Source organism: Lampetra planeri, chromosome 24, assembly GCF_965212315.1.
Source record: "Lampetra planeri chromosome 24, kcLamPlan1.2.h2, whole genome shotgun sequence".
In the NCBI taxonomy this organism is placed as follows: domain Eukaryota; kingdom Metazoa; phylum Chordata; class Hyperoartia; order Petromyzontiformes; family Petromyzontidae; genus Lampetra; species Lampetra planeri.
Window position 1 is genome coordinate 2,454,550 of NC_136130.1, and position 27,046 is coordinate 2,481,595.

Genomic DNA, 27,046 nt, shown 5'->3' on the forward strand with positions numbered 1-27,046 from the left:
TAAAATCAAAATTGGTGTAAAATAAGCAATTCACGAAATCGCATCATTGAAATGGTTTTTAGCCTGACTAAATCTGAGCAAATTCTTGACTCATTGTCCTATTCTCCATCAGTTTACTATTCAAAAGTCATGCTTTTTACATGAATCCTTGTATACAAGTACTCGTTTTTACGCGCTATGTCGATAGAAAGGTCGCTTGTTGGTCAAGGGGTATGGTTTTCGCTTTGGATGCAAGAAGTTCCCGATTCCAAGCCCGGTAGTTTCACTTTTCTGGGATGTGATAGACAATTATGAGGACAATACACGAGGACTCCTGCGACCTGAGTTGTATTCATCTCAATAGAGTATTAGAGTGTGTGGTGAGTAAAGTTAGAAATGTCCTTAAATATTGGTTCCCAAATCATTGTTTTTGTTATAGAAAGGTCATATTGCTGTTCGTACAAGTCAATAGCCATGCATTTTTAACCAACATCTTGTATTAAGAACATTGTCAAAACTTATTTGTGCCAAAAATGCTCATTATCTCTCAGCAAAGTTTCATCTCATGAGATAATCGAAGTGTTGATTGAACCTCATCTTCATACATTATTCACTGTTTGAAGATGAGTGGCTCGTTGGTCTAGGGGTATGATTCTCGCTTAGGGTGCGAGAGGTCCCGGGTTCCAATCCCGGACGAGCCCAAGCACCATTTTCTTGGTGATTGGTCATTTTTGAACTGGCCCTGGCTTTTATCTTCACAACGTTTGTTGCACAGCATGCTGAGGTATGGTCAATCAATGCTATAAATGACAGAGCGAAGGGACTCCTTCGTTCATCCATGAATTAGCAATTGCCTTTAAATCATGATAATAACTTGGCACCAATGAGGAAATCATGATTAAAATCAAAATTGGTGTAAAATAAGCAATTCACGAAATCGCATCATTGAAATGGTTTTTAGCCTGACTAAATCTGGGCAAATTCTTGACTCATTGTCCTATTCTCCGTCAGTTTACCATGCAAAAGTCATGCTTTTTACATGAATCCTTGTATACAAGTACTCGTATTTACGTGCTATGTCGACAGAAAGGTCGCTTGTTGGTCTAGGGGTATGGTTTTCGCTTTGGATGCAAGAAGTTCCCGATTCCAAGCCCGGTAGTTTTACTTTTCTGGGATGTGATAGACAATTATAAGGACAATACACGAGGACTCCTGCGACCTGAGTTGTATTCATCTCAATAGAGTGTTAGAGTGTGTGGTGAGTAAAGTTAGAAATGTCCTTAAATATTGGTTCCCAAATCATTGTTTTTGTTATAGAAAAGTCATATTGCTGTTCGTACAAGTCAATAGCCATGCATTTTTAACCAACATCTTGTATTAAGAACATTGTCAAAACTTATTTGTGCCAAAAATGCTCATTATCTCTCAGCAAAGTTTCATCTCATGAGATAATCGAAGTGTTGATTGAACCTAATTTTCATACATTATTCACTGTTTGAAGATGAGTGGCTCGTTGGTCTAGGGGTATGATTCTCGCTTAGGGTGCGTGAGGTCCTGGGTTCAAATCCCGGACGAGCCCAACCACCATTTTCTTGGGGATTGGTCGACAAAAACCCAAGTCAATTTTGAACTGGCCCTTGTTTTTATCTTCACAACTTTTGCTGCACGGCATGCTGAGGTATGGTCAATCAATGCTATAAATGACATAGCGAAGGGACACCTTCGTTCATCCATGAATTAGCAAATGCCTTTATATCATGATAATAACTTGACACCAATGAGGAAATCATGATTAAAATCAAAATTGGTGTAAAATAAGCAATTCACGAAATCGCATCATTGAAATGGTTTTTAGCCTGACTAAATCTGGACAAATTCTTGACTCAGTGTCCTATTCTCCGTCAGTTTACTATGCAAAAGTCATGCTTTTTACATGAATCCTCGTATACAAGTGCTCGAATTTACGCGCTATGTCGACAGAAAGGTCGCTTGTTGGTCTAGGGGTATGGTTTTCGCTTTGGATGCAAGAAGTTCCCGATTCCAAGCCCGGTAGGTTTATTTATCTGGGATGAGTAGACAATCATAAGAACAATACACGAAGAGTCCTCCGACCTGAGTTTTATTCATCTCCACGGAGTATTAGAGTGTGTGGTGAGTAAAGTTAGAAATGTCCTTAAATATTGGATCCCATATCATTGTTTTTGTTATAGAAAAGTCATATTGCTGTTCGTACAAGTCTATAGCCATGCATTTTCAACCAACATCTTGTATTAAGAACATTGTCAAAACTTATTTGTGCCAAAAATGCTCATTATCTCTCAGCAAAGTTACATCTCATGAGATAATCGAAGTGTTGATTGAACCTCATTTTCAAACATTATTCACTGGTTGAAGATGAGTGGCTCGTTGGTCTAGGGGTATGTTTCTCTTTTAGGGTGCGAGAGGTCCCGGGTTCAAATCTCGGACGAGCCCAAGCACCATTTTCTTGGGGATTGGTCGACAAAAACCCAAGTCAATTTTGAACTATCCCTGGCTTTTATCTTCACAACTTTTGCTGCACAGCATGCTGAGGTATGGTCAATCAATGCTATAAATGACATAGCGAAGGGACTCCTTCGTTCATCCATGAAATAGAAATTGCCTTTATATCAGGATAATAACTTGACACCAATGAGGAAATCATGATTAAAATAAAAATTGGTGTAAAATAAGCAATTCACGAAATCGCATCATTGAAATGGTTTTTAGCCTGACTAAATCTGGGCAAATTCTTGACTCATTGTCCTATTCTCCGTCAGTTTACTATGCAAAAGTCATGCTTTTTACATGAATCCTCGTATACAAGTACTCGTATTTATGTGCTATGTCGAAAGAAAGGTCGCTTGTTGGTCTCGGGGTATGGTTCTCGCTTTGGATGCAAGAAGTTCCCGATTCCAAGCCCGGTAGGTTTATTTTTCTGGGATGAGTAGACAATCATAAGAACAATACACGAAGAGTCCTCCGACCTGAGTTGTATTCATCTCAATAGAGTGTTAGAGTGTGTGGTGAGTAAAGTTAGAAATGTCCTTAAATATTGGTTCCCAAATCATTTTTTTGTTATAGAAAAGTCATATTGCTGTTCGTACAAGTCAATAGCCATGCATTTTTAACCAACATCTTGTATTAAGAACATTGTCAAAACTTATTTGTGCCAAAAATGCTCATTATCTCTCAGCAAAGTTTCATCTCATGAGATAATCGAAGTGTTGATTGAACCTCATTTTCATACATTATTCACTGTTTGAAGATGAGTGGCTCGTTGGTCTAGGGGTATGATTCTCGCTTAGGGTGCGAGAGGTCCCGGGTTCAAATCCCGGACGAGCCCAAGCACCATTTTCTTGGGGATTGGTCGACAAAAACCCAAGTCAATTTTGAACTGGCCCTGGCTTTTATCTTCACAACGTTTGTTGCACAGCATGCTGAGGTATGGTCAATCAATGCTATAAATGACAGAGCGAAGGGACTCCTTCGTTCATCCATGAATTAGCAATTGCCTTTAAATCATGATAATAACTTGGCACCAATGAGGAAATCATGATTAAAATCAAAATTGGTGTAAAATAAGCAATTCACGAAATCGCATCATTGAAATGGTTTTCATCCTGACTAAATCTGGGCAAATTCTTGACTCATTGTCCTATTCTCCGTCAGTTTACCATGCAAAAGTCATGCTTTTTACATGAATCCTTGTATACAAGTACTCGTATTTACGCGCTATGTCGACAGAAAGGTCGCTTGTTGGTCTAGGGGTATGGTTTTCGCTTTGGATGCAAGAAGTTCCCAATTCCAAGCCCGGTAGTTTTACTTTTCTGGGATGTGATAGACAATTATAAGGACAATACACGAGGACTCCTGCGACCTGAGTTGTATTCATCTCAATAGAGTGTTAGAGTGTGTGGTGAGTAAAGTTAGAAATGTCCTTAAATATTGGTTCCCAAATCATTGTTTTTGTTATAGAAAAGTCATATTGCTGTTCTTACAAGTCAATAGCCATGCATTTTTAACCAACATCTTGTATTAAGAACATTGTCAAAACTTATTTGTGCCAAAAATGCTCATTATCTCTCAGCAAAGTTTCATCTCATGAGATAATCGAAGTGTTGATTGAACCTCATTTTCATACATTATTCACTGTTTGAAGATGAGTGGCTCGTTGGTCTAGGGGTATGGTTCTCGCTTAGGGTGCGAGAGGTCCAGGGTTCAAATCCCGGACGAGCCCAAGCACCATTTTCTTGGTGATTGGTCAATTTTGAACTGGCCCTGGCTTTTATCTTCACAACGTTTGTTGCACAGCATGCTGAGGTATGGTCAATCAATGCTATAAATGACAGAGCGAAGGGACTCCTTCGTTCATCCATGAATTAGCAATTGCCTTTAAATCATGATAATAACTTGGCACCAATGAGGAAATCATGATTAAAATCAAAATTGGTGTAAAATAAGCAATTCACGAAATCGTATCATTGAAATGGTTTTTAGCCTGACTAAATCTGGGCAAATTCTTGACTCATTGTCCTATTCTCCGTCAGTTTACCATGCAAAAGTCATGCTTTTTACATGAATCCTTGTATACAAGTACTCGTATTTACGCGCTATGTCGACAGAAAGGTCGCTTGTTGGTCTAGGGGTATGGTTTTCGCTTTGGATGCAAGAAGTTCCCGATTCCAAGCCCGGTAGTTTTACTTTTCTGGGATGTGATAGACAATTATAAGGACAATACACGAGGACTCCTGCGACCTGAGTTGTATTCATCTCAATAGAGTGTTAGAGTGTGTGGTGAGTAAAGTTAGAAATGTCCTTAAATATTGGTTCCCAAATCATTGTTTTTGTTATAGAAAAGTCATATTGCTGTTCGTACAAGTCAATAGCCATGCATTTTTAACCAACATCTTGTATTAAGAACATTGTCAAAACTTATTTGTGCCAAAAATGCTCATTATCTCTCAGCAAAGTTTCATCTCATGAGATAATCGAAGTGTTGATTGAACCTCATTTTCATACATTATTTACTGTTTGAAGATGAGTGGCTCGTTGGTCTAGGGGTATGATTCTCGCTTAGGGTGCGAGAGGTCCCGGGTTCAAATCCCGGACGAGCCCAAGCACCATTTTCTTGGGGATTGGTCGACAAAACCCAAGTCAATTTTGAACTATCCCTGGCTTTTATCTTCACAACTTTTGCTGCACAGCATGCTGAGGTATGGTCAATCAATGCTATAAATGACATAGCGAAGGGACTCCTTCGTTCATCCATGAAATAGAAATTGCCTTTATATCAGGATAATAACTTGACACCAATGAGGAAATCATGATTAAAATAAAAATTGGTGTAAAATAAGCAATTCACGAAATCGCATCATTGAAATGGTTTTTAGCCTGACTAAATCTGGGCAAATTCTTGACTCATTGTCCTATTCTCCGTCAGTTTACTATGCAAAAGTCATGCTTTTTACATGAATCCTCGTATACAAGTACTCGTATTTATGTGCTATGTCGACAGAAAGGTCGCTTGTTGGTCTCGGGTATGGTTCTCGCTTTGGATGCAAGAAGTTCCCGATTCGAAGCCCGGTAGGTTTATTTTTCTGGGATGAGTAGACAATCATAAGAACAATACACGAAGAGTCCTCCGACCTGAGTTGTATTCATCTCAATAGAGTGTTAGAGTGTGTGGTGAGTAAAGTTAGAAATGTCCTTAAATATTGGTTCCCAAATCATTGTTTTTGTTATAGAAAAGTCATATTGCTGTTCGTACAAGTCAATAGCCATGCATTTTTGACCAACATCTTGTATTAAGAACATTGTCAAAACTTATTTGTGCCAAAAATGCTCATTATCTCTCAGCAAAGTTTCATCTCATGAGATAATCGAAGTGTTGATTGAACCTCATTTTCATACATTATTCACTGCTTGAACATGAGTGGCTCGTTGGTCTAGGGGTATGATTCTCGCTTTGGGTGCGAGAGGTCCCGGGTTCAAATCCCGGACGAGCCCAAGCACCTTTTTCTTGGGGATTGGTCGACAAAAACCCAAGTCAATTTTGAACTGGCCCTGGCTTTTATCTTCACAACGTTTGTTGCACAGCATGCTGAGGTATGGTCAATCAATGCTATAAATGACAGAGCGAAGGGACTCCTTCGTTCATCCATGAATTAGCAATTGCCTTTAAATCATGATAATAACTTGGCACCAATGAGGAAATCATGATTAAAATCAAAATTGGTGTAAAATAAGCAATTCACGAAATCGCATCATTGAAATGGTTTTTAGCCTGACTAAATCTGGACAAATTCTTGACTCATTGTCCTATTCTCCGTCAGTTTACCATGCAAAAGTCATGCTTTTTACATGAATCCTTGTATACAAGTACTCGTATTTACGCGCTATGTCGACAGAAAGGTCGCTTGTTGGTCTAGGGGTATGGTTTTCGCTTTGGATGCAAGAAGTTCCCGATTCCAAGCCCGGTAGTTTTACTTTTCTGGGATGTGATAGACAATTATAAGGACAATACACGAGGACTCCTGCGACCTGAGTTGTATTCATCTCAATAGAGTGTTAGAGTGTGTGGTGAGTAAAGTTAGAAATGTCCTTAAATATTGGTTCCCAAATCATTGTTTTTGTTATAGAAAAGTCATATTGCTGTTCGTACAAGTCAATAGCCATGCATTTTTAACCAACATCTTGTATTAAGAACATTGTCAAAACTTATTTGTGCCAAAAATGCTCATTATCTCTCAGCAAAGTTTCATCTCATGAGATAATCGAAGTGTTGATTGAACCTCATTTTCATACATTATTTACTGTTTGAAGATGAGTGGCTCGTTGGTCTAGGGGTATGATTCTCGCTTAGGGTGCGAGAGGTCCCGGGTTCAAATCCCGGACGAGCCCAAGCACCATTTTCTTGGGGATTGGTCGACAAAACCCAAGTCAATTTTGAACTATCCCTGGCTTTTATCTTCACAACTTTTGCTGCACAGCATGCTGAGGTATGGTCAATCAATGCTATAAATGACATAGCGAAGGGACTCCTTCGTTCATCCATGAAATAGAAATTGCCTTTATATCAGGATAATAACTTGACACCAATGAGGAAATCATGATTAAAATAAAAATTGGTGTAAAATAAGCAATTCACGAAATCGCATCATTGAAATGGTTTTTAGCCTGACTAAATCTGGGCAAATTCTTGACTCATTGTCCTATTCTCCGTCAGTTTACTATGCAAAAGTCATGCTTTTTACATGAATCCTCGTATACAAGTACTCGTATTTATGTGCTATGTCGACAGAAAGGTCGCTTGTTGGTCTCGGGTATGGTTCTCGCTTTGGATGCAAGAAGTTCCCGATTCGAAGCCCGGTAGGTTTATTTTTCTGGGATGAGTAGACAATCATAAGAACAATACACGAAGAGTCCTCCGACCTGAGTTGTATTCATCTCAATAGAGTGTTAGAGTGTGTGGTGAGTAAAGTTAGAAATGTCCTTAAATATTGGTTCCCAAATCATTGTTTTTGTTATAGAAAAGTCATATTGCTGTTCGTACAAGTCAATAGCCATGCATTTTTGACCAACATCTTGTATTAAGAACATTGTCAAAACTTATTTGTGCCAAAAATGCTCATTATCTCTCAGCAAAGTTTCATCTCATGAGATAATCGAAGTGTTGATTGAACCTCATTTTCATACATTATTCACTGCTTGGACATGAGTGGCTCGTTGGTCTAGGGGTATGATTCTCGCTTTGGGTGCGAGAGGTCCCGGGTTCAAATCCCGGACGAGCCCAAGCACCTTTTTCTTGGGGATTGGTCGACAAAAACCCAAGTCAATTTTGAACTGGCCCTGGCTTTTATCTTCACAACGTTTGTTGCACAGCATGCTGAGGTATGGTCAATCAATGCTATAAATGACAGAGCGAAGGGACTCCTTCGTTCATCCATGAATTAGCAATTGCCTTTAAATCATGATAATAACTTGGCACCAATGAGGAAATCATGATTAAAATCAAAATTGGTGTAAAATAAGCAATTCACGAAATCGCATCATTGAAATGGTTTTTAGCCTGACTAAATCTGGACAAATTCTTGACTCATTGTCCTATTCTCCGTCAGTTTACCATGCAAAAGTCATGCTTTTTACATGAATCCTTGTATACAAGTACTCGTATTTACGCGCTATGTCGACAGAAAGGTCGCTTGTTGGTCTAGGGGTATGGTTTTCGCTTTGGATGCAAGAAGTTCCCGATTCCAAGCCCGGTAGTTTTACTTTTCTGGGATGTGATAGACAATTATAAGGACAATACACGAGGACTCCTGCGACCTGAGTTGTATTCATCTCAATAGAGTGTTAGAGTGTGTGGTGAGTAAAGTTAGAAATGTCCTTAAATATTGGTTCCCAAATCATTGTTTTTGTTATAGAAAAGTCATATTGCTGTTCGTACAAGTCAATAGCCATGCATTTTTAACCAACATCTTGTATTAAGAACATTGTCAAAACTTATTTGTGCCAAAAATGCTCATTATCTCTCAGCAAAGTTTCATCTCATGAGATAATCGAAGTGTTGATTGAACCTCATTTTCATACATTATTTACTGTTTGAAGATGAGTGGCTCGTTGGTCTAGGGGTATGATTCTCGCTTAGGGTGCGAGAGGTCCCGGGTTCAAATCCCGGACGAGCCCAAGCACCATTTTCTTGGGGATTGGTCGACAAAAACCCAAGTCAATTTTGAACTATCCCTGGCTTTTATCTTCACAACTTTTGCTGCACAGCATGCTGAGGTATGGTCAATCAATGCTATAAATGACATAGCGAAGGGACTCCTTCGTTCATCCATGAAATAGAAATTGCCTTTATATCAGGATAATAACTTGACACCAATGAGGAAATCATGATTAAAATAAAAATTGGTGTAAAATAAGAATTCACGAAATCGCATCATTGAAATGGTTTTTAGCCTGACTAAATCTGGGCAAATTCTTGACTCATTGTCCTATTCTCCGTCAGTTTACTATGCAAAAGTCATGCTTTTTACATGAATACTTGTATACAAGTACTCGTTTTTACGCGCTATGTCGATAGAAAGGTCGCTTGTTGGTCAAGGGGTATGGTTTTCGCTTTGGATGCAAGAAGTTCCCGATTCCAAGCCCGGTAGTTTTACTTTTCTGGGATGTGATAGACAATTATGAGGACAATACACGAGGACTCCTGCGACCTGAGTTGTATTCATCTCAATAGAGTGTTAGAGTGTGTGGTGAGTAAAGTTAGAAATGTCCTTAAATAGTGGTTCCCAAATCATTGTTTTTGTTATAGAAAAGTCATATTGCTGTTCGTACAAGTCAATAGCCATGCATTTTTAACCAACATCTTGTATTAAGAACATTGTCAAAACTTATTTGTGCCAAAAATGCTCATTATCTCTCAGCAAAGTTTCATCTCATGAGATAATCGAAGTGTTGATTGAACCTCATTTTCATACATTATTCACTGTTTGAAGATGAGTGGCTCGTTGGTCTAGGGGTATGATTCTCGCTTAGGGTGCGAGGGCTCGTCCGGTTCAAATCCCGGACGAGCCCAAGCACCATTTTCTTGGGGATTGGTCGACAAAAACCCAAGTCAATTTTGAACTGGCCCAGGCTTTTATCTTCACAACTTTTGCTGCACAGCATGCTGAGGTATGGTCAATCAATGCTATGAATGACATAGCGAAGGGACTCCTTCGTTCATCCATGAATTAGCAAATGCCTTTATATCATGATAATAACTTGACACCAATGAGGAAATCATGATTAAAATCAAAATTGGTGTAAAATAAGCAATTCACGAAATCGCATCATTGAAATGGTTTTTAGCCTGACTAAATCTGGGCAAATTCTTGACTCATTGTCCTATTCTCCGTCAGTTTACCATGCAAAAGTCATGCTTTTTACATGAATCCTTGTATACAAGTACTCGTATTTACGCGCTATGTCGACAGAAAGGTCGCTTGTTGGTCTTGGGGTATGGTTTTCGCTTTGGATGCAAGAAGTTCCCGATTCCAAGCCCGGTAGTTTTACTTTTCTGGGATGTGATAGACAATTATGAGGACAATACACGAGGACTCCTGCGACCTGAGTTGTATTCATCTCAATAGAGTGTTAGAGTGTGTGGTGAGTAAAGTTAGAAATGTCCTTAAATATTGGTTCCCAAATCATTGTTTTTGTTATAGAAAAGTCATATTGCTGTTCGTACAAGTCAATAGCCATGCATTTTTATCCAACATCTTGTATTAAGAACATTGTCAAAACTTATTTGTGCCAAAAATGCTCATTATCTCTCAGCAAAGTTTCATCTCATGAGATAATCGAAGTGTTGATTGAACCTCATTTTCATACATTATTCACTGTTTGAAGATGAGTGGCTCGTTGGTCTAGGGGTATGATTCTCGCTTAGGGTGCGAGGGCTCGTCCGGTTCAAATCCCGGACGAGCCCAAGCACCATTTTCTTGGGGATTGGTCGACAAAAACCCAAGTCAATTTTGAACTGGCCCAGGCTTTTATCTTCACAACTTTTGCTGCACAGCATGCTGAGGTATGGTCAATCAATGCTATGAATGACATAGCGAAGGGACTCCTTCGTTCATCCATGAATTAGCAAATGCCTTTATATCATGATAATAACTTGACACCAATGAGGAAATCATGATTAAAATCAAAATTGGTGTAAAATAAGCAATTCACGAAATCGCATCATTGAAATGGTTTTTAGCCTGACTAAATCTGGGCAAATTCTTGACTCATTGTCCTATTCTCCGTCAGTTTACCATGCAAAAGTCATGCTTTTTACATGAATCCTTGTATACAAGTACTCGTATTTACGCGCTATGTCGACAGAAAGGTCACTTGTTGGTCTAGGGGTATGGTTTTCGCTTTGGATGCAAGAAGTTCCCGATTCCAAGCCCGAAAGTTTTACTTTTCTGGGATGTGATAGACAATTATAAGGACAATACACGAGGACTCCTGCGACCTGAGTTGTATTCATCTCAATAGAGTGTTAGAGTGTGTGGTGAGTAAAGTTAGAAATGTCCTTAAATATTGGTTCCCAAATCATTGTTTTTGTTATAGAAAAGTCATATTGCTGTTCGTACAAGTCAATAGCCATGCATTTTAACCAACATCTTGTATTAAGAACATTGTCAAAACTTATTTGTGCCAAAAATGCTCATTATCTCTCAGCAAAGTTTCATCTCATGAGATAATCGAAGTGTTGATTGAACCTCATTTTCATACATTATTCACTGTTTGAAGATGAGTGGCTCGTTGGTCTAGCGGTATGATTCTCGCTTAGGTTGCGAGAGGTCCCGGGTTCAAATCCCGGACGAGCCCAAGCACCATTTTCTTGGGGATTGGTCGACAAAAACCCAAGTCAATTTTGAACTGGCCCAGGCTTTTATCTTCACAACTTTTGCTGCACAGCATGCTGAGGTATGGTCAATCAATGCTATGAATGACATAGCGAAGGGACTCCTTCGTTCATCCATGAATAAGCAAATGCCTTTATATCATGATAATAACTTGACACCAATGAGGAAATCATGATTAAAATCAAAATTGGTGTAAAATAAGCAATTCACGAAATCGCATCATTGAAATGGTTTTTAGCCTGACTAAATCTGGGCAAATTCTTGACTCATTGTCCTATTCTCCATCAGTTTACTATGCAAAAGTCATGCTTTTTACATGAATCCTTGTATACAAGTACTCGTATTTACGCGCTATGTCGATAGAAAGGTCGCTTGTTGGTCAAGGGGTATGGTTTTCGCTTTGGATGCAAGAAGTTCCCGATTCCAAGCCCGGTAGTTTTACTTTTCTGGGATGTGATAGACAATTATGAGGACAATACACGAGGACTCCTGCGACCTGAGTTGTATTCATCTCAATAGAGTGTTAGAGTGTGTGGTGAGTAAAGTTAGAAATGTCCTTAAATATTGGTTCCCAAATCATTGTTTTTGTTATAGAAAAGTCATATTGCTGTTCGTACAAGTCAATAGCCATGCATTTTTAACCAACATCTTGTATTAAGAACATTGTCATAACTTATTTGTGCCAAAAATGCTCATTATCTCTCAGCAAAGTTTCATCTCATGAGATAATCGAAGTGTTGATTGAACCTCATTTTCATACATTATTCACTGTTTGAAGATGAGTGGCTCGTTGGTCTAGGGGTATGATTCTCGCTTAGGGTGCGAGAGGTCCCGGGTTCAAATCCCGGACGAGCCCAAGCACCATTTTCTTGGGGATTGGTCGACAAAAACCCAAGTCAATTTTGAACTGGCCCAGGCTTTTATCTTCACAACTTTTGCTGCACAGCATGCTGAGGTATGGTCAATCAATGCTATGAATGACATAGCGAAGGGACTCCTTCGTTCATCCATGAATTAGCAAATGCCTTTATATCATGATAATAACTTGACACCAATGAGGAAATCATGATTAAAATCAAAATTGGTGTAAAATAAGCAATTCACGAAATCGCATCATTGAAATGGTTTTTAGCCTGACTAAATCTGGGCAAATTCTTGACTCATTGTCCTATTCTCCGTCAGTTTACCATGCAAAAGTCATGCTTTTTACATGAATCCTTGTATACAAGTACTCGTATTTACGCGCTATGTCGACAGAAAGGTCGCTTGTTGGTCTAGGGGTATGGTTTTCGCTTTGGATGCAAGAAGTTCCCGATTCCAAGCCCGGTAGTTTTACTTTTCTGGGATGTGATAGACAATTATAAGGACAATACACGAGGACTCCTGCGACCTGAGTTGTATTCATCTCAATAGAGTGTTAGAGTGTGTGGTGAGTAAAGTTAGAAATGTCCTTAAATATTGGTTCCCAAATCATTGTTTTTGTTATAGAAAAGTCATATTGCTGTTCGTACAAGTCAATAGCCATGCATTTTTAACCAACATCTTGTATTAAGAACATTGTCAAAACTTATTTGTGCCAAAAATGCTCATTATCTCTAAGCAAAGTTCCATCTCATGAGATAATCGAAGTATTGATTGAACCTCATCTTCATACATTATTCACTGTTTGAAGATGAGTGGCTCGTTGGTCTAGGGGTATGATTCTCGCTTAGGGTGCGAGCGGTCCCGGGTTCAAATCCCGGACGAGCCCAAGCACCATTTTCTTGGTGATTGGTCATTTTTGAACGGGCCCTGGCTTTTATCTTCACAACGTTTGTTGCACAGCATGCTGAGGTATGGTCAATCAATGCTATAAATGACAGAACGAATGGACTCCTTCGTTCATCCATGAATTAGCAATTGCCTTTAAATCATGATAATAACTTGGCACCAATGAGGAAATCATGATTAAAATCAAAATTGGTGTAAAATAAGCAATTCACGAAATCGCATCATTGAAATGGTTTTTAGCCTGACTAAATCTGGGCAAATTCTTGACTCATTGTCCTATTCTCCGTCAGTTTACCATGCAAAAGTCATGCTTTTTACATGAATCCTTGTATACAAGTACTCGTATTTACGCGCTATGTCGACAGAAAGGTCGCTTGTTGGTCTAGGGGTATGGTTTTCGCTTTGGATGCAAGAAGTTCCCGATTCCAAGCCCGGTAGTTTTACTTTTCTGGGATGTGATAGACAATTATAAGGACAGTACACGAGGACTCCTGCGACCTGAGTTGTATTCATCTCAATAGAGTGTTAGAGTGTGTGGTGAGTAAAGTTAGAAATGTCCTTAAATATTGGTTCCCAAATCATTGTTTTTGTTATAGAAAAGTCATATTGCTGTTCGTACAAGTCAATAGCCATGCATTTTTAACCAACGTCTTGTATTAAGAACATTGTCAAAACTTATTTGTGCCAAAAATGCTCATTATCTCTCAGCAAAGTTTCATCTCATGAGATAATCGAAGTGTTGATTGAACCTCATTTTCATACATTATTCACTGTTCGAAAATGAGTGGCTCGTTGGTCTAGGGGTATGATTCTCGCTTAGGGTGCGAGAGGACCCGGGTTCAAATCCTGGACGAGCCCAAGCACCATTTTCTTGGTGATTGGTCATTTTTGAACTGGCCCTGGCTTTTATCTTCAAAACGTTTGTTGCACAGCATGCTGAGGTATGGTCAATCAATGCTATAAATGACAGAGCGAAGGGACTCCTTCGTTCATCCATGAATTAGCAATTGCCTTTAAATCATGATAATAACTTGGCACCAATGAGGAAATCATGATTAAAATCAAAATTGGTGTAAAATAAGCAATTCACGAAATCGCATCATTGAAATGGTTTTTAGCCTGAATTAATCTGGGCAAATTCTTGACTCATTGTCCTATTTTCCGTCAGTTTACCATGCACAAGTCATGCTTTTTACATGAATCCTTGTATACAAGTACTCGTATTTACGCGCTATGTCGACAGAAAGGTCGCTTGTTGGTCTAGGGGTATGGTTTTCGCTTTGGATGCAAGAAGTTCCCGATTCCAAGCCCGGTAGTTTTACTTTTCTGGGATGTGATAGACAATTATAAGGACAATACACGAGGACTCCTGCGACCTGAGTTGTATTCATCTCAATAGAGTGTTAGAGTGTGTGGTGAGTAAAGTTAGAAATGTCCTTAAATATTGGTTCCCAAATCATTGTTTTTGTTATAGAAAAGTCATATTGCTGTTCGTACAAGTCAATAGCCATGCATTTTTAACCAACGTCTTGTATTAAGAACATTGTCAAAACTTATTTGTGCCAAAAATGCTCATTATCTCTCAGCAAAGGTTCATCTCATGAGATAATCGAAGTGTTGATTGAACCTCATTTTCATACATTATTCACTGTTTGAAAATGAGTGGCTCGTTGGTCTAGGGGTATGATTCTCGCTTAGGGTGCGAGAGGACCCGGGTTCAAATCCCGGACGAGCCCAAGCACCATTTTCTTGGGGATTGGTCGACAAAAACCCAAGTCAATTTTGAACTGGCCCAGGCTTTTATCTTCACAACTTTTGCTGCACAGCATGCTGAGGTATGGTCAATCAATGCTATAAATGACAGAGCGAAGGGACTCCTTCATTCATCCATGAATTAGCAATTGCCTTTAAATCATGATAATAACTTGGCACCAATGAGGAAATCATGATTAATATCAAAATTGGTGTAAAATAAGCAATTCACGAAATCGCATCATTGAAATGGTTTTTAGCCTGACTAAATGTGGGCAAATTCTTGACTCATTGTCCTATTCTCCGTCAGTTTACCATGCAAAAGTCATGCTTTTTACATGAATCCTTGTATACAAGTACTCGTATTTACGCGCTATGTCGACAGAAAGGTCGCTTGTTGGTCTAGGGCAGGGGTCTGCAACCTTTAAGACATAAAGAGCCACTTGGACCCGTTTCCGAAGGAAAAAATAAACTGGGAGCCGCAAAACCATTGCAACATTTAAAACAAATATAACACTGCATATATTGTTTCTTACCTTATTGCTATATACAGGATCGTGCAGTCAGCTGTCAATCTGAATAAAAAAAGGACTTTTTCACTTAACAATGTAAAATATATTTTTGCAAATTAATAGCTAAATTACCTGGTTAATGGGATTTTTGCTCCTGAACCTCAGTGCACAGTGTCTGCACATCAGGGCTGTAAGACGTCACCTTCATTTTCACACAGGCTTGCAAGCTGTCATCTGTGAGGCGTGATCGATGTTTGTTTTTAATATAGTTCATGTTGGAGAAGACCTGCTCACATACATATGTGGAGCCGAAGATCGACAGGACTCCAAATGCATACTTTTTCATGTTTATATAAGTGTTGGGGATGGCATTCCATGTTTCGAATACAAGTTTGTCCTGTTTGGGAAGGTTTTCAATATCACTCCATTTATGATTCTGAGCCAGAATGGCCTTCTGACGGGCAACATCCTCAAGAGTAGCGGTCAAGCATTTGAACTTGGACACCCATATATCTTTGTCGGCTATATCGGCCAGTTCCATCTCAAGATCAGGTTGACTTACACCTGCAAATGCAGTCATATTCAATAGGGATGGATCGATCGCCAGGGGAGTGACAGGGAAGGATAATGTCGTTTTTTCCTCTCTGAACTCACAGAATCGTTTCCCAAACGAACTTTGCATTGTGGTGATTGCAGACTTGAAATATTCCAAATTTATCGTATCATGACTTTGTTTGAACTCTCTCAAAGAGGGAAAGTGAGACAGTGTACCTCTCTGTAAATCTTTGACAAACACTGTCAACTTGCTCTCGAATGCCAAAACCTCCTCCAGCATGTGCAGGGCTGTGCCTCCTTTCCCCTGAAGGGTTGTATTTAGCGTGTTTAGATGTGCTGTCATGTCTACCATAAAATGTAATTTTTCCAGCCACTCTGGCTGTTCCAGCTCAGCAAAGGTGAGCTCTTTGCTGCCCAGGAAGGTTTTTACTTCTTCCAAACATGTGACAAAGCAACGGCAACGTTATTGCCTGTCACCGGGCGGGCAGTGTGGAGCGGAGCGGCGACCTGTCAGCAGCGGCAACGCCAGAGCAGGTGTCACAGTGCGCCTCCTCCCCTCGCTAGCATCCGCCCCGGAGCCGCGGTCAAGGTTCAAAAGAGCCGCATGCGGCTCCGGAGCCGCAGGTTGCCGACCCCTGGTCTAGGGGTATGGTTTTCGCTTTGGATGCAAGAAGTTCCCGATTCCAAGCCCGGTAGTTTTACTTTTCTGGGATGTGATAGACAATTATAAGGACAATACACGAGGACTCCTGCGACCTGAGTTGTATTCATCTCAATAGAGTGTTAGAGTGTGTGGTGAGTAAAGTTAGAAATGTCCTTAAATATTGGTTCCCAAATCATTGTTTTTGTTATAGAAAAGTCATATTGCTGTTCGTACAAGTCACTAGCCATGCATTTTTAACCAACATTTTGTATTAAGAACATTGTCAAAACTTATTTGTGCCAAAAATGCTCATTATCTCTAAGCAAAGTTTCATCTCATGAGATAATCGAAGTGTTGATTGAACCTCATCTTCATACATTATTCACTGTTTGAAGATGAGTGGCTCGTTGGTCTAGGGGTATGATTCTCGCTTAGGGTGCGAGAGGTCCCGGGTTCAAATCCCGGACGAGCCCAAGCACCATTTTCTTGGTGATTGGTCATTTTTGAACTGGCCCTGGCTTTTATCTTCAAAACGTTTGTTGCACAGCATGCTGAGGTATGGTCAATCAATGCTATAAATGACAGAGCGAAGGGACTCCTTCGTTCATCCATGAATTAGCAATTGCCTTTAAATCATGATAATAACTTGGCACCAATGAGGAAATCATGATTAAAATCAAAATTGGTGTAAAATAAGCAATTCACGAAATCGCATCATTGAAATGGTTTTTAGCCTGACTAAATCTGGGCAAATTCTTGACTCATTGTCCTATTCTCCGTCAGTTTACCATGCAAAAGTCATGCTTTTTACATGAATCCTTGTATACAAGTACTCGTATTTACGCGCTATGTCGACAGAAAGGTCGCTTGTTGGTCTAGGGGTATGGTTTTCGCTTTGGATGCAAGAAGTTCCCGATTCCAAGCCCGGTAGTTTTACTTTTCTGGGATGTGATAGACAATTATAAGGACAATACACGAGGACTCCTGCGACCTGAGTTGTATTCATCTCAATAGAGTGTTAGAGTGTGTGGTGAGTAAAGTTAGAAATGTCCTTAAATATTGGTTCCCAAATCATTGTTTTTGTTATAGAAAAGTCATATTGCTGTTCGTACAAGTCAATAGCCATGCATTTTTAACCAACATCTTGTATTAAGAACATTGTCAAAACTTATTTGTGCCAAAAATGCTCATTATCTCTCAGCTAAGTTTCATCTCATGAGATAATCGAAGTGTTGATTGAACCTCATTTTCATACATTATTCACTGTTTGAAGATGAGTGGCTCGTTGGTCTAGGGGTATGATTCTCGCTTAGGGTGCGAGAGGTCCCGGGTTCAAATCCCGGACGAGCCCAAGCACCATTTTCTTGGGGATTGGTCGACAAAAACCCAAGTCAATTTTGAACTGGCCCAGGCTTTTATCTTCACAACTTTTGCTGCACAGCATGCTGAGGTATGGTCAATCAATGCTATGAATGACATAGCGAAGGGACTCCTTCGTTCATCCATGAATTAGCAAATGCCTTTATATCATGATAATAACTTGACACCAATGAGGAAATCATGATTAAAATCAAAATTGGTGTAAAATAAGCAATTCACGAAATCGCATCATTGAAATGGTTTTTAGCCTGACTAAATCTGGGCAAATTCTTGACTCATTGTCCTATTCTCCATCAGTTTACTATGCAAAAGTCATGCTTTTTACATGAATCCTTGTATACAAGTACTCGTATTTACGCGCTATGTCGATAGAAAGGTCGCTTGTTGGTCAAGGGGTATGGTTTTCGCTTTGGATGCAAGAAGTTCCCGATTCCAAGCCCGGTAGTTTTACTTTTCTGGGATGTGATAGACAATTATGAGGACAATACACGAGGACTCCTGCGACCTGAGTTGTATTCATCTCAATAGAGTGTTAGAGTGTGTGGTGAGTAAAGTTAGAAATGTCCTTAAATATTGGTTCCCAAATCATTGTTTTTGTTATAGAAAAGTCATATTGCTGTTCGTACAAGTCAATAGCCATGCATTTTAAACCAACATCTTGTATTAAGAACATTGTCAAAACTTATTTGTGCCAAAAATGCTCATTATCTCTCAGCAAAGTTTCATCTCATGAGATAATCGAAGTGTTGATTGAACCTCATTTTCATACATTATTCACTGTTTGAAGATGAGTGGCTCGTTGGTCTAGGGGTATGATTCTCGCTTAGGGTGCGAGAGGTCCCGGGTTCAAATCCCGGACGAGCCCAAGCACCATTTTCTTGGTGATTGGTCATTTTTGAACTGGCCCTGGCTTTTATCTTCAAAACGTTTGTTGCACAGCATGCTGAGGTATGGTCAATCAATGCTATAAATGACAGAGCGAAGGGACTCCTTCGTTCATCCATGAATTAGCAATTGCCTTTAAATCATGATAATAACTTGGCACCAATGAGGAAATCATGATTAAAATCAAAATTGGTGTAAAATTAGCAATTCACGAAATCGCATCATTGAAATGGTTTTTAGCCTGACTAAATCTGGGCAAATTCTTGACTCATTGTCCTATTCTCCGTCAGTTTACCATGCAAAAGTCATGCTTTTTACATGAATCCTTGTATACAAGTACTCGTATTTACGCGCTATGTCGACAGAAAGGTCGCTTGTTGGTCTAGGGGTATGGTTTTCGCTTTGGATGCAAGAAGTTCCCGATTCCAAGCCCGGTAGTTTTACTTTTCTGGGATGTGATAGACAATTATAAGGACAATACACGAGGACTCCTGCGACCTGAGTTGTATTCATCTCAATAGAGTGTTAGAGTGTGTGGTGAGTAAAGTTAGAAATGTCCTTAAATATTGGTTCCCAAATCATTGTTTTTGTTATAGAAAAGTCATATTGCTGTTCGTACAAGTCAATAGCCATGCATTTTTAACCAACATCTTGTATTAAGAACATTGTCAAAACTTATTTGTGCCAAAAATGCTCATTATCTCTAAGCAAAGTTTCATCTCATGAGATAATCGAAGTGTTGATTGAACCTCATCTTCATACATTATTCACTGTTTGAAGATGAGTGGCTCGTTGGTCTAGGGGTATGATTCTCGCTTAGGGTGCGAGAGGTCCCAGGTTCAAATCCCGGACGAGCCCAAGCACCATTTTCTTGGTGATTGGTCATTTTTGAACTGGCCCTGGCTTTTATCTTCAAAACGTTTGTTGCACAGCATGCTGAGGTATGGTCAATCAATGCTATAAATGACAGAGCGAAGGGACTCCTTCGTTCATCCATGAATTAGCAATTGCCTTTAAATCATGATAATAACTTGGCACCAATGAGGAAATCATGATTAAAATCAAAATTGGTGTAAAATAAGCAATTCACGAAATCGCATCATTGAAATGGTTTTTAGCCTGAATTAATCTGGGCAAATTCTTGACTCATTGTCCTATTTTCCGTCAGTTTACCATGCACAAGTCATGCTTTTTACATGAATCCTTGTATACAAGTACTCGTATTTACGCGCTATGTCGACAGAAAGGTCGCTTGTTGGTCTAGGGGTATGGTTTTCGCTTTGGATGCAAGAAGTTCCCGATTCCAAGCCCGGTAGTTTTACTTTTCTGGGATGTGATAGACAATTATAAGGACAATACACGAGGACTCCTGCGACCTGAGTTGTATTCATCTCAATAGAGTGTTAGAGTGTGTGGTGAGTAAAGTTAGAAATGTCCTTAAATATTGGTTCCCAAATCATTGTTTTTGTTATAGAAAAGTCATATTGCTGTTCGTACAAGTCAATAGCCATGCATTTTTAACCAACGTCTTGTATTAAGAACATTGTCAAAACTTATTTGTGCCAAAAATGCTCATTATCTCTCAGCAAAGGTTCATCTCATGAGATAATCGAAGTGTTGATTGAACCTCATTTTCATACATTATTCACTGTTTGAAAATGAGTGGCTCGTTGGTCTAGGGGTATGATTCTCGCGTAGGGTGCGAGAGGACCCGGGTTCAAATCCCGGACGAGCCCAAGCACCATTTTCTTGGGGATTGGTCGACAAAAACCCAAGTCAATTTTGAACTGGCCCAGGCTTTTATCTTCACAACTTTTGCTGCACAGCATGCTGAGGTATGGTCAATCAATGCTATAAATGACAGAGCGAAGGGACTCCTTCATTCATCCATGAATTAGCAATTGCCTTTAAATCATGATAATAACTTGGCACCAATGAGGAAATCATGATTAATATCAAAATTGGTGTAAAATAAGCAATTCACGAAATCGCATCATTGAAATGGTTTTTAGCCTGACTAAATGTGGGCAAATTCTTGACTCATTGTCCTATTCTCCGTCAGTTTACCATGCAAAAGTCATGCTTTTTACATGAATCCTTGTATACAAGTACTCGTATTTACGCGCTATGTCGACAGAAAGGTCGCTTGTTGGTCTAGGGCAGGGGTCTGCAACCTTTAAGACATAAAGAGCCACTTGGACCCGTTTCCGAAGGAAAAAATAAACTGGGAGCCGCAAAACCATTGCAACATTTAAAACAAATATAACACTGCATATATTGTTTCTTACCTTATTGCTATATACAGGATCGTGCAGTCAGCTGTCAATCTGAATAAAAAAAGGACTTTTTCACTTAACAATGTAAAATATATTTTTGCAAATTAATAGCTAAATTACCTGGTTAATGGGATTTTTGCTCCTGAACCTCAGTGCACAGTGTCTGCACATCAGGGCTGTAAGACGTCACCTTCATTTTCACACAGGCTTGCAAGCTGTCATCTGTGAGGCGTGATCGATGTTTGTTTTTAATATAGTTCATGTTGGAGAAGACCTGCTCACATACATATGTGGAGCCGAAGATCGACAGGACTCCAAATGCATACTTTTTCATGTTTATATAAGTGTTGGGGATGGCATTCCATGTTTCGAATACAAGTTTGTCCTGTTTGGGAAGGTTTTCAATATCACTCCATTTATGATTCTGAGCCAGAATGGCCTTCTGACGGGCAACATCCTCAAGAGTAGCGGTCAAGCATTTGAACTTGGACACCCATATATCTTTGTCGGCTATATCGGCCAGTTCCATCTCAAGATCAGGTTGACTTACACCTGCAAATGCAGTCATATTCAATAGGGATGGATCGATCGCCAGGGGAGTGACAGGGAAGGATAATGTCGTTTTTTCCTCTCTGAACTCACAGAATCGTTTCCCAAACGAACTTTGCATTGTGGTGATTGCAGACTTGAAATATTCCAAATTTATCGTATCATGACTTTGTTTGAACTCTCTCAAAGAGGGAAAGTGAGACAGTGTACCTCTCTGTAAATCTTTGACAAACACTGTCAACTTGCTCTCGAATGCCAAAACCTCCTCCAGCATGTGCAGGGCTGTGCCTCCTTTCCCCTGAAGGGTTGTATTTAGCGTGTTTAGATGTGCTGTCATGTCTACCATAAAATGTAATTTTTCCAGCCACTCTGGCTGTTCCAGCTCAGCAAAGGTGAGCTCTTTGCTGCCCAGGAAGGTTTTTACTTCTTCCAAACATGTGACAAAGCAACGGCAACGTTATTGCCTGTCACCGGGCGGGCAGTGTGGAGCGGAGCGGCGACCTGTCAGCAGCGGCAACGCCAGAGCAGGTGTCACAGTGCGCCTCCTCCCCTCGCTAGCATCCGCCCCGGAGCCGCGGTCAAGGTTCAAAAGAGCCGCATGCGGCTCCGGAGCCGCAGGTTGCCGACCCCTGGTCTAGGGGTATGGTTTTCGCTTTGGATGCAAGAAGTTCCCGATTCCAAGCCCGGTAGTTTTACTTTTCTGGGATGTGATAGACAATTATAAGGACAATACACGAGGACTCCTGCGACCTGAGTTGTATTCATCTCAATAGAGTGTTAGAGTGTGTGGTGAGTAAAGTTAGAAATGTCCTTAAATATTGGTTCCCAAATCATTGTTTTTGTTATAGAAAAGTCATATTGCTGTTCGTACAAGTCAATAGCCATGCATTTTTAACCAACATCTTGTATTAAGAACATTGTCAAAACTTATTTGTGCCAAAAATGCTCATTATCTCTAAGCAAAGTTTCATCTCATGAGATAATCGAAGTGTTGATTGAACCTCATCTTCATACATTATTCACTGTTTGACGATGAGTGGCTCGTTGGTCTAGGGGTATGATTCTCGCTTAGGGTGCGAGAAGTCCCGGGTTCAAATCCCGGACGAGCCCAAGCACCATTTTCTTGGTGATTGGTCATTTTTGAACTGGCCCTGGCTTTTATCTTCAAAACGTTTGTTGCACAGCATGCTGAGGTATGGTCAATCAATGCTATAAATGACAGAGCGAAGGGACTCCTTCGTTCATCCATGAATTAGCAATTGCCTTTAAATCATGATAATAACTTGGCACCAATGAGGAAATCATGATTAAAATCAAAATTGGTGTAAAATAAGCAATTCACGAAATCGCATCATTGAAATGGTTTTTAGCCTGACTAAATCTGGGCAAATTCTTGACTCATTGTCCTATTCTCCGTCAGTTTACCATGCAAAAGTCATGCTTTTTACATGAATCCTTGTATACAAGTACTCGTATTTACGCGCTATGTCGACAGAAAGGTCGCTTGTTGGTCTAGGGGTATGGTTTTCGCTTTGGATGCAAGAAGTTCCCGATTCCAAGCCCGGTAGTTTTACTTTTCTGGGATGTGATAGACAATTATAAGGACAATACACGAGGACTCCTGCGACCTGAGTTGTATTCATCTCAATAGAGTGTTAGAGTGTGTGGTGAGTAAAGTTATAAATGTCCTTAAATATTGGTTCCCAAATCATTGTTTTTGTTATAGAAAAGTCATATTGCTGTTCGTACAAGTCAATAGCCATGCATTTTTAACCAACATCTTGTATTAAGAACATTGTCAAAACTTATTTGTGCCAAAAATGCTCATTATCTCTAAGCAAAGTTTCATCTCATGAGATAATCGAAGTGTTGATTGAACCTCATCTTCATACATTATTCACTGTTTGAAGATGAGTGGCTCGTTGGTCTAGGGGTATGATTCTCGCTTAGGGTGCGAGAGGTCCCGGGTTCAAATCCCGGACGAGCCCAAGCACCATTTTCTTGGTGATTGGTCATTTTTGAACTGGCCCTGGCTTTTATCTTCAAAACGTTTGTTGCACAGCATGCTGAGGTATGGTCAATCAATGCTATAAATGACAGAGCGAAGGGACTCCTTCGTTCATCCATGAATTAGCAATTGCCTTTAAATCATGATAATAACTTGGCACCAATGAGGAAATCATGATTAAAATCAAAATTGGTGTAAAATAAGCAATTCACGAAATCGCATCATTGAAATGGTTTTTAGCCTGACTAAATCTGGGCAAATTCTTGACTCATTGTCCTATTCTCCGTCAGTTTACCATGCAAAAGTCATGCTTTTTACATGAATCCTTGTATACAAGTACTCGTATTTACGCGCTATGTCGACAGAAAGGTCGCTTGTTGGTCTAGGGGTATGGTTTTCGCTTTGGATGCAAGAAGTTCCCGATTCCAAGCCCGGTAGTTTTACTTTTCTGGGATGTGATAGACAATTATAAGGACAATACACGAGGACTCCTGCGACCTGAGTTGTATTCATCTCAATAGAGTGTTAGAGTGTGTGGTGAGTAAAGTTAGAAATGTCCTTAAATATTGGTTCCCAAATCATTGTTTTTGTTATAGAAAAGTCATATTGCTGTTCGTACAAGTCAATAGCCATGCATTTTTAACCAACATCTTGTATTAAGAACATTGTCAAAACTTATTTGTGCCAAAAATGCTCATTATCTCTCAGCTAAGTTTCATCTCATGAGATAATCGAAGTGTTGATTGAACCTCATTTTCATACATTATTCACTGTTTGAAGATGAGTGGCTCGTTGGTCTAGGGGTATGATTCTCGCTTAGGGTGCGAGAGGTCCCGGGTTCAAATCCCGGACGAGCCCAAGCACCATTTTCTTGGGGATTGGTCGACAAAAACCCAAGTCAATTTTGAACTGGCCCAGGCTTTTATCTTCACAACTTTTGCTGCACAGCATGCTGAGGTATGGTCAATCAATGCTATGAATGACATAGCGAAGGGACTCCTTCGTTCATCCATGAATTAGCAAATGCCTTTATATCATGATAATAACTTGACACCAATGAGGAAATCATGATTAAAATCAAAATTGGTGTAAAATAAGCAATTCACGAAATCGCATCATTGAAATGGTTTTTAGCCTGACTAAATCTGGGCAAATTCTTGACTCATTGTCCTATTCTCAATCAGTTTACTATGCAAAAGTCATGCTTTTTACATGAATCCTTGTATACAAGTACTCGTATTTACGCGCTATGTCGATAGAAAGGTCGCTTGTTGGTCAAGGGGTATGGTTTTCGCTTTGGATGCAAGAAGTTCCCGATTCCAAGCCCGGTAGTTTTACTTTTCTGGGATGTGATAGACAATTATGAGGACAATACACGAGGACTCCTGCGACCTGAGTTGTATTCATCTCAATAGAGTGTTAGAGTGTGTGGTGAGTAAAGTTATAAATGTCCTTAAATATTGGTTCCCAAATCATTGTTTTTGTTATAGAAAAGTCATATTGCTGTTCGTACAAGTCAATAGCCATGCATTTTAAACCAACATCTTGTATTAAGAACATTGTCAAAACTTATTTGTGCCAAAAATGCTCATTATCTCTCAGCAAAGTTTCATCTCATGAGATAATCGAAGTGTTGATTGAACCTCATTTTCATACATTATTCACTGTTTGAAGATGAGTGGCTCGTTGGTCTAGGGGTATGATTCTCGCTTAGGGTGCGAGAGGTCCCGGGTTCAAATCCCGGACGAGCCCAAGCACCATTTTCTTGGTGATTGGTCATTTTTGAACTGGCCCTGGCTTTTATCTTCAAAACGTTTGTTGCACAGCATGCTGAGGTATGGTCAATCAATGCTATAAATGACAGAGCGAAGGGACTCCTTCGTTCATCCATGAATTAGCAATTGCCTTTAAATCATGATAATAACTTGGCACCAATGAGGAAATCATTATTAAAATCAAAATTGGTGTAAAATAAGCAATTCACGAAATCGCATCATTGAAATGGTTTTTAGCCTGACTAAATCTGGGCAAATTCTTGACTCATTGTCCTATTCTCCGTCAGTTTACCATGCAAAAGTCATGCTTTTTACATGAATCCTTGTATACAAGTCCTCGTATTTACGCGCTATGTCGACAGAAAGGTCGCTTGTTGGTCTAGGGGTATGGTTTTCGCTTTGGATGCAAGAAGTTCCCGATTCCAAGCCCGGTAGTTTTACTTTTCTGGGATGTGATAGACAATTATAAGGACAATACACGAGGACTCCTGCGACCTGAGTTGTATTCATCTCAATAGAGTGTTAGAGTGTGTGGTGAGTAAAGTTAGAAATGTCCTTAAATATTGGTTCCCAAATCATTGTCTTTGTTATAGAAAAGTCATATTGCTGTTCGTACAAGTCAATAGCCATGCATTTTTAACCAACATCTTGTATTAAGAACATTGTCAAAACTTATTTGTGCCAAAAATGCTCATTATCTCTCAGCAAAGTTTCATCTCATGAGATAATCGAAGTGTTGATTGAACCTCATTTTCATACATTATTCACTGTTTGAAGATGAGTGGCTCGTTGGTCTAGGGGTATGATTCTCGCTTAGGGTGCGAGAGGTCCCGGGTTCAAATCCCGGACGAGCCCAAGCACCATTTTCTTGGGGATTGGTCGACAAAAACCCAAGTCAATTTTGAACTGGCCCAGGCTTTTATCTTCACAACTTTTGCTGCACAGCATGCTGAGGTATGGTCAATCAATGCTATAAATGACAGAGCGAAGGGACTCCTTCATTCATCCATGAATTAGCAATTGCCTTTAAATCATGATAATAACTTGGCACCAATGAGGAAATCATGATTAAAATCAAAATTGGTGTAAAATAAGCAATTCACGAAATCGCATCATTGAAATGGTTTTTAGCCTGACTAAATCTGGGCAAATTCTTGACTCATTGTCCTATTCTCCGTCAGTTTACCATGCAAAAGTCATGCTTTTTACATGAATCCTTGTATACAAGTACTCGTATTTACGCGCTATGTCGACAGAAAGGTCGCTTGTTGGTCTAGGGGTATGGTTTTCGCTTTGGATGCTAGAAGTTCCCGATTCCAAGCCCGGTAGTTTTACTTTTCTGGGATGTGATAGACAATTATAAGGACAATACACGAGGACTCCTGCGACCTGAGTTGTATTCATCTCAATAGAGTGTTAGAGTGTGTGGTGAGTAAAGTTAGAAATGTCCTTAAATATTGGTTCCCAAATCATTGTTTTTGTTATAGAAAAGTCATATTGCTGTTCGTACAAGTCAATAGCCATGCATTTTTAACC

At 39.7% G+C, this 27,046-nt stretch overlaps 24 non-coding genes across 24 annotated transcripts; all 24 read left to right on the plus strand.

Annotated features, from left to right (window-relative positions):
- Positions 1-608: 608 nt before the first annotated feature.
- TRNAP-AGG (transfer RNA proline (anticodon AGG)) lies at positions 609-680 on the plus strand. Its single transcript has one exon. It is a non-coding gene; the product is annotated as a tRNA-Pro (tRNA).
- An 806-nt stretch (positions 681-1,486) lies between these two features.
- TRNAP-AGG (transfer RNA proline (anticodon AGG)) lies at positions 1,487-1,558 on the plus strand. The gene has a single exon. It is a non-coding gene; the product is annotated as a tRNA-Pro (tRNA).
- A 1,713-nt stretch (positions 1,559-3,271) lies between these two features.
- On the plus strand, positions 3,272-3,343 carry TRNAP-AGG (transfer RNA proline (anticodon AGG)). Its single transcript has one exon. It is a non-coding gene; the product is annotated as a tRNA-Pro (tRNA).
- Positions 3,344-4,165: 822 nt separating this feature from the next.
- On the plus strand, positions 4,166-4,237 carry TRNAP-AGG (transfer RNA proline (anticodon AGG)). The gene has a single exon. It is a non-coding gene; the product is annotated as a tRNA-Pro (tRNA).
- Positions 4,238-5,043: 806 nt separating this feature from the next.
- On the plus strand, positions 5,044-5,115 carry TRNAP-AGG (transfer RNA proline (anticodon AGG)). The gene has a single exon. It is a non-coding gene; the product is annotated as a tRNA-Pro (tRNA).
- An 819-nt stretch (positions 5,116-5,934) lies between these two features.
- TRNAP-UGG (transfer RNA proline (anticodon UGG)) lies at positions 5,935-6,006 on the plus strand. The gene has a single exon. It is a non-coding gene; the product is annotated as a tRNA-Pro (tRNA).
- Positions 6,007-6,828: 822 nt separating this feature from the next.
- TRNAP-AGG (transfer RNA proline (anticodon AGG)) lies at positions 6,829-6,900 on the plus strand. The gene has a single exon. It is a non-coding gene; the product is annotated as a tRNA-Pro (tRNA).
- An 819-nt stretch (positions 6,901-7,719) lies between these two features.
- Positions 7,720-7,791, plus strand: TRNAP-UGG (transfer RNA proline (anticodon UGG)). Its single transcript has one exon. It is a non-coding gene; the product is annotated as a tRNA-Pro (tRNA).
- An 822-nt stretch (positions 7,792-8,613) lies between these two features.
- On the plus strand, positions 8,614-8,685 carry TRNAP-AGG (transfer RNA proline (anticodon AGG)). Its single transcript has one exon. It is a non-coding gene; the product is annotated as a tRNA-Pro (tRNA).
- Positions 8,686-11,295: 2,610 nt separating this feature from the next.
- TRNAP-AGG (transfer RNA proline (anticodon AGG)) lies at positions 11,296-11,367 on the plus strand. The gene has a single exon. It is a non-coding gene; the product is annotated as a tRNA-Pro (tRNA).
- An 822-nt stretch (positions 11,368-12,189) lies between these two features.
- Positions 12,190-12,261, plus strand: TRNAP-AGG (transfer RNA proline (anticodon AGG)). The gene has a single exon. It is a non-coding gene; the product is annotated as a tRNA-Pro (tRNA).
- Positions 12,262-13,083: 822 nt separating this feature from the next.
- On the plus strand, positions 13,084-13,155 carry TRNAP-AGG (transfer RNA proline (anticodon AGG)). Its single transcript has one exon. It is a non-coding gene; the product is annotated as a tRNA-Pro (tRNA).
- An 806-nt stretch (positions 13,156-13,961) lies between these two features.
- Positions 13,962-14,033, plus strand: TRNAP-AGG (transfer RNA proline (anticodon AGG)). The gene has a single exon. It is a non-coding gene; the product is annotated as a tRNA-Pro (tRNA).
- Positions 14,034-14,839: 806 nt separating this feature from the next.
- Positions 14,840-14,911, plus strand: TRNAP-AGG (transfer RNA proline (anticodon AGG)). The gene has a single exon. It is a non-coding gene; the product is annotated as a tRNA-Pro (tRNA).
- Positions 14,912-17,038: 2,127 nt separating this feature from the next.
- Positions 17,039-17,110, plus strand: TRNAP-AGG (transfer RNA proline (anticodon AGG)). Its single transcript has one exon. It is a non-coding gene; the product is annotated as a tRNA-Pro (tRNA).
- Positions 17,111-17,916: 806 nt separating this feature from the next.
- Positions 17,917-17,988, plus strand: TRNAP-AGG (transfer RNA proline (anticodon AGG)). Its single transcript has one exon. It is a non-coding gene; the product is annotated as a tRNA-Pro (tRNA).
- Positions 17,989-18,810: 822 nt separating this feature from the next.
- On the plus strand, positions 18,811-18,882 carry TRNAP-AGG (transfer RNA proline (anticodon AGG)). Its single transcript has one exon. It is a non-coding gene; the product is annotated as a tRNA-Pro (tRNA).
- An 806-nt stretch (positions 18,883-19,688) lies between these two features.
- TRNAP-AGG (transfer RNA proline (anticodon AGG)) lies at positions 19,689-19,760 on the plus strand. Its single transcript has one exon. It is a non-coding gene; the product is annotated as a tRNA-Pro (tRNA).
- Positions 19,761-20,566: 806 nt separating this feature from the next.
- TRNAP-AGG (transfer RNA proline (anticodon AGG)) lies at positions 20,567-20,638 on the plus strand. The gene has a single exon. It is a non-coding gene; the product is annotated as a tRNA-Pro (tRNA).
- A 2,127-nt stretch (positions 20,639-22,765) lies between these two features.
- Positions 22,766-22,837, plus strand: TRNAP-AGG (transfer RNA proline (anticodon AGG)). The gene has a single exon. It is a non-coding gene; the product is annotated as a tRNA-Pro (tRNA).
- An 806-nt stretch (positions 22,838-23,643) lies between these two features.
- Positions 23,644-23,715, plus strand: TRNAP-AGG (transfer RNA proline (anticodon AGG)). Its single transcript has one exon. It is a non-coding gene; the product is annotated as a tRNA-Pro (tRNA).
- An 806-nt stretch (positions 23,716-24,521) lies between these two features.
- On the plus strand, positions 24,522-24,593 carry TRNAP-AGG (transfer RNA proline (anticodon AGG)). Its single transcript has one exon. It is a non-coding gene; the product is annotated as a tRNA-Pro (tRNA).
- An 822-nt stretch (positions 24,594-25,415) lies between these two features.
- TRNAP-AGG (transfer RNA proline (anticodon AGG)) lies at positions 25,416-25,487 on the plus strand. The gene has a single exon. It is a non-coding gene; the product is annotated as a tRNA-Pro (tRNA).
- An 806-nt stretch (positions 25,488-26,293) lies between these two features.
- TRNAP-AGG (transfer RNA proline (anticodon AGG)) lies at positions 26,294-26,365 on the plus strand. The gene has a single exon. It is a non-coding gene; the product is annotated as a tRNA-Pro (tRNA).
- Positions 26,366-27,046: the final 681 nt, after the last annotated feature.